This window comes from Micropterus salmoides, unplaced genomic scaffold (genome assembly GCF_014851395.1).
Source record: "Micropterus salmoides isolate LMB-PRFRI ecotype aquatic unplaced genomic scaffold, ASM1485139v1 Ms_hic_scaffold_24, whole genome shotgun sequence".
NCBI lineage: Eukaryota > Metazoa > Chordata > Actinopteri > Centrarchiformes > Centrarchidae > Micropterus > Micropterus salmoides.
Genome location: NW_024041595.1, coordinates 27,452 through 39,455, shown reverse-complemented (window position 1 = coordinate 39,455; position 12,004 = coordinate 27,452).

Genomic DNA, 12,004 nt, shown 5'->3' with positions numbered 1-12,004 from the left:
TGGTGGAGGGGCTGTGACCACAGAGGCCAGAACCAGAATGGATGTGAAGGGCTCAGTGGGATCACTGAAGACTGCTTGATCCACCAGCTGCTGGAGCGAGAGAGGGAGGGAGGCCTGGAGCTGGAGTGATGCTGCAGTCTTTTATCTGGTCGGGGTCCTCCAGGAGAGAAAAGACAGTTTGAAAGTCTGACAGCAACAATATGATTGGCTCACAGAGGTTGTGGCAGATTCTGATTGGTTTAACTGAAAGAATGAACGCCCTCAATCTAATGATGGAGTTGGAAGCAGAAAAAAGGAAGAGAGGGGGCGGGGGAGAAATAGAGTCAGCATGAACGATGTCTTCCTGATTCAACTTCTGCTGAGTTTCCTTAATCTTAAAAAAAAGAGCTGCAAAGATAAAATGAGGAACCAGCAGATCTCAGAGCAGTAAAATATCATCTTATCTGTGTTCTTCAGCAGCTGCTACAGTATCACCATATTGCACCATGGACATCAGGAGTCAGATTCTGGTGGGAGAGGAGTTTGACTCTTCACCTGTCTGTTCATGTGTGCTGTCAAACATCACCATGGATCCTGTCTGTTTTCTAATTATCTAATTATCTTAACTAACAATCTTCACACCTTCAGCTTCCTCTTCTTCTTCTTTTCGCTTGGTGAAACACGTCATTGTCACAAATAGACCTGAATGAACAAAGTGTGAACTCTGATGGCTGCATCTCATGTTGCTGATCAAGAATTTGGGGTCTCTGTCAGTCACTGTGGATGAGAGAAAACTACATTTCAAAGTAGTAAAAGTGAAAAGTGAGTTTTTGGCTTTTTTAGACATCAACAAGAAATTCAGAGAGACTAAAACAGACTAAAAGTCAAATATGATGAAGTGACATCATCCTAACCACAGGAAGTAGCTGCTGCGTCTCTCTACTAAAGCACTAGTTTAGAAACTCAGACAGTTCTGAGCACCAGAACAAGAGACAGAAGAAGGAGAGACTCAGAGAATCATGATGGTTGAGTTCAAATGGATTTCTTTATTTCTTCCAGCGGTGCTTCAGTTTACAGGTAAGAATACATATATCACATATATAAATGGAAGGCACATTGTAAAAAATAACTTGATCAATATTATTAAAGATTCTTTATTAGCTACATTTGATTTAACTAAGAAAACCAAATCTGTTGTTTCTAATGTGGTGAGTTTAGTGAACTCTTGGAAACTAAGGATAAAGAAATAATCGTCACTAACTATGAACATAACAGACATTTTCTCATTTCACTTTATTTTTCATCATTTTCTCAACAGCAGCAGCTGAAAAACTTCCCCCTCCTTCACTGTCAGAGTTGGAGATGAAGTCACTTTGCCTTGTGAAAATGTGATAGACGGTCAGCAAAACTGTGAATATACTACATGGATCTTTGATGTTCAGGAAACAACCAGCAGTAACGCTGTTTGAACTTGGGCAGATTCACAATGAAGCCAAATCTAAATCAGACAGACTGAGTGTTACAGAGAACTGTTCTCTGGTTATAAAGAAGGTCACAGTCGAGGATGTTGGTCGTTATTACTGTCAGCAGTTCATAACAAAGGGAGGACCACAACATGGTGAAAACTCTCATGTTCTTCTGTCTGTTATTATCAGTGAGTATTTCCATCATAATGTTTTCAGCTCAAACTGTCTTGTTAGAACAATATACTGAAACATTACAATAATTATGATCACAGTGATGAAGTTAACTTTACTCTTGTTGTCTTTCTCTCACAATATCTCCATCTTCACCAGTGACTGAACGTAAGGACGCTGATAAGGTGACGTTAAACTGCTCTGTGTCGATACATGAACACTGTAGACACACAGTGAAGTGGCTGTATGAGGGTAAAGATGTGGACAAAGACATGAAGACATCACAGTCTGGCTGCTACACCACTGTGTCTTTCCTGGATTCTCATTTTAGTAACAAATCAAAGTCTAACTTGAAGTGTGAAGTGACAGATGGTTACTCTGGAAAAGTGCAGCTGTTCACCTTCAGCCCTCAGTCCTCAGGTGAGAAAACAGCTGTCTGACTTTCACAGCACGAAACTCACAAAACGTCATATTCTGACGAAATATGTCAGTTGTGACCGATATTAAGTGACATTATTTTGCTAACTTATTATTTAGGCTTTTATATTATTGTCGTACCGGCAATAACAAGAAAATCAACAATATAAATAATATATAACCTAATCATTTTATTTAGCCTAAATATCGGCTATAACTTAGAAGAAAAAATTATGAACTATTAGCGATTCCAAGACATTTAGTAAAACAGGTTTAGTATCTTTGTGTCAACACTGTAACACTATTATGAATCTCTTGGCATCTGACATCTAGGTTTTGAGAACAGCTCAGTGCGCTAAGTGTCTGAGCTTACGCATGTTCTCTATTGAGACAGATACGACTCCCGTGAGTTCTCTATTTATCTTTGTTATAAAGGCAACGAAAACTCTCAGGGATTTATTCATTACAGTACTTTCATGGATTTTATGCTGTCCCTTTTTATGTTTGTAATGAAGACTAGAGAACACCCATCTTCCCCAGAGGCCCAGAAACGTATACATGTAGGTAATATTAAAAGTCTTGTCTTTACATTCTCCGTTTTGTCCTTTAACCTTTGTACTGGGTGACAAATATTAAATTAAGTTATTGTGAGCAGACGGGTAATCTGTGAGAAAAACACCTGCTGTTTGTAGATGGTCTACACTGAGATACTTAGTAGCCTACTGAATCAATGCAACCCTACCCATGACCCCACAAATACATTTAAAAGTACTTTTACAACTACATTTATTTTAAAAATTCACCTAAATATGTTTGTACAACAGGATTATCTAACATTCCCTGCTTAAAACACATCACATCCACCTCCTAACACTGCATTTTCTGCTCTCTGTGACGTAGTCACCGTGAACTAAGCTTCTAACCACAGGTCAGGAGCTGTAGTTCCAACTATGCAACTTAACAACAGTTGGTGCGAACGTTCGTCTGAACTATGGTTTCAGGGAACACCTGCGTCGCTTAACGATGGTTCGTACCGTGTAAGTTACCAACTTAGTTACCTCCGTAGTTCCAACTAGGGTTTTAGGAAACAGTTGCGTCACAACTGCAAAGTTCCAACCAAGGAAGTTGCTACCGCAGTCAGCAACGATGCTTTTGGGAAACACACCCCTGTTCAAGATGATTAAAACCACCAAAACATTTGTTTATTTGATGACTTTTCACAGTGATGAACTTTACTCTTGTTTTCTTTCTCTCGCAATATCTCTGACATCTAAACCAGCAACAACAACAACAACTAAACCAGCAACAACTAAACCAACAACAACTAAACCAGCAACAACAACAACTGAAAACACAAAATCAACAACCAATGATGCTTCAACAAAACTTCAAGGTAGTAACTCATCTTTCTCTAGAGTCTCTCTGTCTTCCTGTCAGCCTCTTTCTCTCCACATACTGAACTAAAACAAATTTTTAACTGATTTTATTTCTTGATTTAAAGTCACCAAAGTATAAATCAGAAAATATAAAGTGATTATTCTCTCTCTCTCTCTCTGTCCTCTTCTGGAGTCTAAAGTCTGAATGTCAGAGCGACGCTCGGCTGTGGGTGGAGATATTCTCTTATTCAGTCAGTCTCACTCAGTTGTTGTTGCTCAATCCACAAGATCCACTGCTGCTCACAAATCAGACGACTACATTCACAGTTAGCAAAGACATGCAGGAAAACTGTGAGCTGATGAAAGTCTGTGATTCGTTGCTACTTTAGCTGCAGGATTTCAAACAGAACTGAACTGTGCAGTCAAAATGTTTCTAATGTTTTCAGAATCGTTCTGGAGGTTCATCATTGTGTCTGTGGGTTTAGCAGCACTCATAATAATTGTTGTGGCAGTCAACATCTGGACAAGAACTAAAGGTGAGAACATTCACAGATGAAACTCAGAAACAGGAAGTTTTGATAAAGCTGGATTTTCACTGTGGAAACTAAAGTCGACTCTTTCTCTTTTCTTTTCAGGGACAAAAACACAGATGGATGAAAACACAGTGAGTTTATAATGTTTTTACAGTTGGTACTTTACACAGCAAACCAGTGTTTGTGACATCTGTTCTTCATTCTGAAGTGTAGATATAGATAGAAGAAGACAAACAGAAACAGGACTCACTGAGTTGTACTGAAGTGGCCGTAGCAGCAAAGTTCACAGGATTCATTGCATATAAAAATGAAAATAAAATATTACAATAAAAAATTAAATGGATGCAAATATTAGATAAACATGACAGTTTAAGTACAACACCAACACAAACTACAGCCTCCAAAGACGCCATAGATCTGAATCAACACGTCTTTGACACAGTGTCAATACAAACTGAACATTATTCCAGATTAAAGGGTCAGTTCACCTAAATTACATCACAATGCAGTATTTTCTCACTTAACCTCTAGCAGCTTTAAACAACACAGATAGTTTAGTTTTATTTCCAAAACAACGTCCACGTTACTGTACTACTATAAAATCTAGTTCCAATGCAAACTGTCCAGCAGCCAGTCAGATAAAGATCAGATCAGACAGTAACTAATGGTGCGTTCAGGGTCTGCTGACTGTGAACTGTGTTCAGTTTCAAAACATCAGCAGTAAACTGGGAGGAACATTTTGGATTTGGGGTACCACATAAACACTCCCTCTCTGGTCAGTCAGCTGCAGGAACATGTAATATATTTATTTATTTTACTTTAATTAATAAGTTAATTTCCTTCTGCGTGTCCTTCGTTACCACAAAACCACTTCCTCTCTCAGTGGCAGAAACGTAACAGTAACTGATGGTGCGTTCAGGTGCTGTCAGATTATTTCTTATCTCCTTGTGTTAAAGCGGCTATATGTAAGTTTTTGATTTTAATAAATCAAATTTTCATTGCCTTATTGTCAGTGGGCTCAAAACTCACTCAGAAATGAAGCACACGCTTGTTTTGCTTGTTTTGCTTGCGTCAGCCACTATTGTGCTTTTAATGTGAGGACTCCGGGTCGGATTCAGCCCTGTGCGCGCTCCCGAGCCTCTCTCGTACTACAGCGACAACACGGCAGCTAACGACATGCAGTCCACTAACACCATAAAACAACTCACAGCAAAACACAGGCTCCACGTAAGGATACAAAACAACAATAAAGGTTTATGTGCTGAAGCCCATCAGACCAAACAGCTTCAGATGATGTCGAGTAAGAACAAAGTGAGCATTAGTAAAGCTGGAGAAACACAGAGAAAGTCACGTTAGCTCGCCGGTGTTGTAGCCCTACTGGTGTTCAAACTAACTGGTTGGCGTACGCGTGCTCGTGTTGTGTGCAGCAGCTGCAGACTGACTCCATCCCAGATTCATCACACATTCACAAACATGTTCCTGGCGAGTTTCAAGTCCCATATTTAATCTACTGCGGCGATCATGATTGTATAAGTGAGCACTACATTACAGCGACATACGAAAAAAGAAATGAAATAAAATAGACTTTTTACATAATTGTCCAAAAATTCGAACTCACCTGAGCAAAAGGTAACATCTACTTCAAACTCCCCACGTTACTGTAAACTAACCGAGCAATCATAGATTACTGTCGTCCAGTCACGTCATCATCCAGGTAACACTTTGTTTGGGCTGATCTAAAACAACTGGTTACCTTGAGCGATCTTAAAAACACCAGAACATGTTTATCAAGGTTTTTTTCTCGAGGCTTCGGCAATATTGACTCCCTAGACACTATGACACGGGAATACTTTTAAACAGTGACGATCTAACTCCGACAATACTGTGAAAACATGAATTTATTGTCGGCCGAGCCGCAGGAAGAGTAGAAGTGGAAATATTCTGCCCACAACACAGCAGGCCTAAGGCATGGACTTCATTCACATCCATCCTTCCTATATTGTAGGCTGTAGTAAAATACGAGGCACCCACTCTCCTCTGCTATCCTCTTTATCAGTAAATGCTCATCAGTTCCGCGTTTTAATACCGAGCTTTGGCTGCTCCAAATCAGAGAGACAGCTAGCTCAAATAGTGGCATCGGCAGCTACCAGTGGCATTTCCGGTGGCAGCTTGAGATGCCACAGATTTTTCCTGATATGCCACGGCACCTTTCGCTGTTTGTGTATTTCTGGTGAAACCTACATGCCACAGACTGCCGATGCCACTATTTGAGCGGGCCCCTGCTGCCAAATCCCGATCTCAGCGTGCTGTGCCATTGAAATAAGATACAATAAATGACCCAAACATTTCAATCTGAGAATCATTTGTTCATATACTGTTAGCCGAATTAACCGAAGACAGTTAATTTGTGCTATGTACCATTGGATGTACTGACCACTGTGAGTGAATTACTTTGATACAGAAAAAATCAGAAAAACATTCTCAGGCAAGTTCGGAGGCGTTCCCATTCCTGTCCCCACACACGCATTCAGTGAGTTACACTGTGTAGCCTACTGCAAGTTTGAGCCTCGTTTTTTATTTCCCAAAACACTAACGTAAAACCCATTTAACTTGTTAGTTGTTGTTCAAGCTCATCTTCATAAGCCTACATTAGCCTAAATCAGGTACCGCCGTCGCCTACCCGTTGCTGCTTGTTTATCAAGTGTAAAACACAAAATAACTTCCTTACAAATTCCAGTTTTTCGTTTCCTATGTGTGACTTGAGCGTGCTTTCTGACGACTCAAACCTAGAGACCAACAGTTGCTATGAGTCGTGAACTGATCAATTCTGTTTCCTGTGCTGACGGAGCCCATGCAGCTGCCGTGTGACGAGTGAACCGAAGAGTCCAACATCCTTCACGCATGCGTGAAAATGAACGAATCAGTCACTGAGACAACCCGTTCCTCCTGAGTCATACACACGATTAGGTCTTATGAACGAAACGTTCTTTGAACGACACAACACTACTACCGCCGAGCAGTTGCTAATGTTATCCGGTGCAAAGTTATATAACGTTACTTTCCACATTACTTCACCAACTAACGCCACACATGTTAATTCTATCCTGTGTACCACTGTTGATTTAGCCTGCAAGAAAGGATGTAACGGCAAAAAGCTAATGTGGAGCGATTTGTTAATAAAGGTAGCCTATAGTGATGCAGCCAGGAGCAGCCAGCTAACGCTACAGTAGCTCGGACTTGCCGCTGTTTGTTTCGTAACATTCAGTTTATGTTTATTTTTACCAATACTCAGGTACACAGCTTCTCCACCTCTCAGTCGCTGTAACTAACGTGACCCACATAACATAAAACACTGCAACAAACCGGTCACAACAACCCAGAGGAAGGAAGAGCCGTCCACTAACACTAGTTACAGTAAAGTTACTGACTGCGGTCTGACTGTTATAAAGTGTGACACAGTCTCGTTATAACATTCAGTCCAGCTCACTAACCGTTTCATTATTATCCAGTACATGTAGCTGTGCTGACACTGCTGAGCCTCCGGTGACAGATTCACAGATAGTAAAGATAGTTACTGAAAGCAGCAGACGAGCTAACGATGTAGCACGTTGGCTAAATGCAGTAAATGTACCGTGATCATGTAACGAGCACGGATTAGTTCAACCTGCAGCTGATAAAACTATTACTGTAACGTTGCAGTGGGAGTTTACCTGAGTTTCCAGCTCAGTCTGTTCTCCCTGTCTGTCTATACTCGCTGTCACTCTGCCTTGTTTCGGGAGGATTGTGCCGATATGCAGCTCGCTGCTGAATTAAGTAACGTTACGGCGCCGGTGTTGAGCTGCCTCTGAGACGGGAACGTTGAAGTAACAGAGCCTGAACATGTCTGAGTGAAAAGCCGCAGCCTGCATGCTGGTGTTTCTGCGTTTATTGCAGGATTTCTGTATGACAGTGGTTGTGTTTTGGATTCTGCTCGCTCATGACTTCAAGCGAGCACGCGTACGAGCTCACGCCTGGTTGCAATCTTAGAACCACAGCGCTAGTGGCCGCTGAAAACTACATAATGCCCCTTTAAATGTGGGTCAGTGATGTGAAAGCTGTCAGTTAAAGTGTGTCAGAGTGAGGGTTTGTTTGTGTTTCACAGGTGAATAATGATGAAGATGAAGATGATGGTGTGGTGAACTATGAAAACGATGGAGACCCTTCTGCCTCTGTCAGACTCCACTGATCAACAACTTCCATATCAACATCAGCTCATCAGAGAAAAGACTCCACTGCAGTTAAATAACAGCACATTTACACGAGTAGTTGAAGCCTTTAGAGAACTGTTGAGAAGATTTCTTAAGGTGCTTTGTTTATGTAACAAGGAAAGGTCAGACAGGTCTAGCTTAGAGTAAAGCCTAGTTCACACCACACAGTTTTAAGCCCGATTTGCCGCTCGGCGACCGTCAGGCTGTGATCAGGGGTAAATCAGAGATCGATCGGCGGTCGCCAGTCGTCATGTGTGAACTACTCAAGGACGCTTCAAAACGGCTTCCCGACACATTTCTGACACATCGCAGACGCCAGCCAGATATCTAGCATCCAAATATCTGGAACATTCGGCCGACTCGACATCCACATCCAGCCAATGAGAGCAGGCAGCTACTTTTCACCTCAAAACACTTTTTACTCTCCTCCAGCTCTCTGTAGCTCAGACGATCCCTGCTACCTGCCTGTGCTAATCCTTTCTTTCACCCAGAGTCTTTCTCTTTATAATAACAAACAGCTGTTTTGTCTGTAGGTTCGCCTCATTTCATGTTTCACATTTCACGTGTGTTTTCTTGACAAAACGTGGTTTGGAGACCAGCGTCGGGTGACACAGCCGCTGTCAGCTCGTGTAGTGTGTGACCCTCTGTCACCGATCAGTCAGGTAGTGTGAACGCCACGACGACTTCAAGACTCACGCCACAAGACGGCAAGTTGTGCAGTGTGAACAGCACGGCCATCGGCCACACACCTGAACCTGGCTCACAGTATTTCTTCAACAAAACGATTTTTATTACTGATTGTTTTTGTTTTTATTTATCAGTGTGAGAAATATTTGTGTGTGTTGTGCTCAGCTGTTTCTGTTTCAGTCTGACTTTGAACAACAATATTCAAGTCTTGATTTCATCTCATATCAGGAAGCCCACTGTGAGTTTTATAAAATGTCTTTTCCTGCATCAGTTGTGAAATCTTTATTTTCTGCAGCCAGTTCAGAACACAGCAGCTGGATTTCAGCTTCATTTAACAGGAACGAGCATTTAACTCTAGTAACAGTCTCCTCTTTATTATATCTGATAACAATATAAACTGCAAATAAAGAAATGTTCACCACTTTAGTCTACATTGTGTTTGTGATTCCTTCATGTACTAACGGTGTCATAATGGAAAGTGAATATTCTTTACTGTTAGGAATGTGGTTTTTGTGTTCATGTCTTTCCTGTTTAAGTCTGTTTTTGTTCTGTGTTTCTCTGTGTAGTCTTGTTTAGTTAGTTCTTAGTCCTGCACATTAGTTAATGTATTTTGTGTTTACTCCTGGTCTTGTGTTCCCTGTTTAGTCTTGTGTGTTCCCTTGTTCATTTACTGGTTCTGTTTAGCTCTGCATCTCAGCCCTGTGTCGTACTTGTGTATTCTGGGTTAACTGTCTCTCTCTGCCGGCCTGGTTCTGTCATGATCCCGTCTGTGTGTCTTGTTTGGGAGTCTGGGTTTAGTTCCATGTCCTTAGTTCATGTTTTGGTGTTCATTCCTGGTCCTTGTTTGCATTATTGTGGTTTGGTCTCCTCTGTACTCGGTGTTCTAGTTCTGTGTTCTCGTTTAGGTTCTGGTTCTTTGTAACTTGTGTGTGTTTCTGTCTTCTTGGTTATTCACTCTGCCCCATGTCTGCTTGTCTAAGTGTTCTCTCTGTTTCCCCCTGCTGTCTCTCTGCCTGCCTGCTTGTCTCTCTGTCTCTGCCTCGTTAGTCCTGATCCCGCTCACCTGTGTTGCTCCCGCCCCGCTCGTTAGTCCCTGTGTATATTTATGCCTGCTTGTCTCTCCAGTCTTTGTCACGTCCTTGCGTCTAATGTTGAGTGTTCCTTTGTTTTCCTTGTTCTTGATTATTCCCTGTGTTTTTGGATCGCCTTGTGTTCTGGATTACCTTTGTTTGGACTTTGCCTCGAGCTCCTTGTAAGCCTGTTTCAGTTAGTCTTTTGAATTAATAAACGTTTTTGAACTGCAATCCTCGCCTTGCCATTGTCTGCATTTGGTTCCTCACCTCAGTCTGCACTCAGCTCCCCGACCCGTGACACTTTACTATGAATGTTCTGCCTCTACTAGTAGAACCACCTCCCTCCTCTTGTCCCCTTCTAGTAGTAAACCTTCCCTCTGGAGGACCTCTAACCTTCCAGTGTCATGTTACGTCAGGCAGGGAGCAGATAAAGCAAGGATTCAGACAGAGTGCGAATTATACAGTGACAATCGAGGGGTCAACTTTTTTTCCAGGTCGTAAAGGAAACAGCAGGTGTTTGCCTCAGTGAACTGAGCTCTTATCCTGCATTCAGACCAAACGCAAATTTAATCTTTGCAACGCTTTAACGCGAATAACCACAACTCACCATTACTACAGCTGTATGAAACCAATGTAAACATTTTGCTGGGATTTAATTGCAGTAAATGGATCAAACTGATGCTGAAATAACTACAATATGATGCAGTTTTGTTAAACATATGAATTCATGCTTTGTCAGGTCTGTCAGCAAGTCAGCAGGACAACAACTTCTAAAAGGTTTGTTTTCTGAATGGAGTTTGGATCGATCAGGGCTATGCTACGCTAACTTGTTCACAGTAAAGAACAACGATAGCTGGAATAAAGTTACAGACACATATTTTCTGAACTCACCAGGTAGTTCAACTTCCTCGCTTTCTTTTCTCCAAGTAAGTTCAGTTTTTCTGTTTTTATATAAATATGAAGTATTATCCAACAGAGCTCTGGGTGCCAACCGACGCTAACAACATTTACATTTATTCATTTATTTTAGCTTTTATCCAAAGTGACTTACAATTGCTATATATGTCAGAGGTCGCACGCCTCTGGAGCAACGAGAAGTGTCTTGCTCAGGGACACAATGGTGGATGGGTCACAGTGGGGGATTGAACCAAAGGCAAGTGTCTTAGCCACTGCTCCATCACCCCTTCTAACAACAACAGTGACACCAGATGTGCATGGAAGCTAGCTGCTGAGAAGCTCCAGTGAAGATAAATCAATGTTGTCATCCGCAAAACTAAAGTGAAAAGCTAATTTAATAAAAGCAGTTTACTCCGAGCTCCTCCTGCGAGTAAACAGCGCATTTCAATCCCCCGCTCTGCCCGGCCCTCTCCACACAACGCTCTGAAACCATCGGTGATGTCAGGATGATCTCAACGCTGATAGGCTACAGCGACTTTCTCGCTCGAGTTGAAAATGCACACAAAGGCCTTCTCGTTACCGGCAGCGCCCGCTTTGCATTGCCCGACAGGGATTCGCAGCGCTATGTGTCTTTGCATTGACTTTGTATGTAAACGCAGCGCCCACAATGCTCACTTCGCTTTTGGTCTGTAAGCACCTTTACAAAGTTACAATCTCCTGGCTTGTTTAACGTAATGTCTGCAGTCTGTAGATGAGGATGAATCAAGTTCACCAGTTCATGGGTGCCACAAACAGGAGTCACCAAGTATTGTAGAAAGTCAGACCCACACAATGCTGAACCAGAACCAAAGACACTATCATACACTATCTTCTTCTTCTTCTTTTCGCTTGGTGAAACACGTCATTGTCACAAATAGACCTGAATGAACAAAGTGTGAACTCTGATGGCTGCATCTCATGTTGCTGATCAAGAATTTGGGGTCTCTGTCAGTCACTGTGGATGAGAGAAAACTACATTTCAAAAATGTAAAAGCCTCTAAAAATTGTAAAAATTGTAACAGAGTTTTTGGCTGTTTGAACATCGACAAGAAATTCAGAGAGACTGAAATCTAAAACAGACTAAAAGTCACTATGAGGAAGTGACATCATCCTAACCAC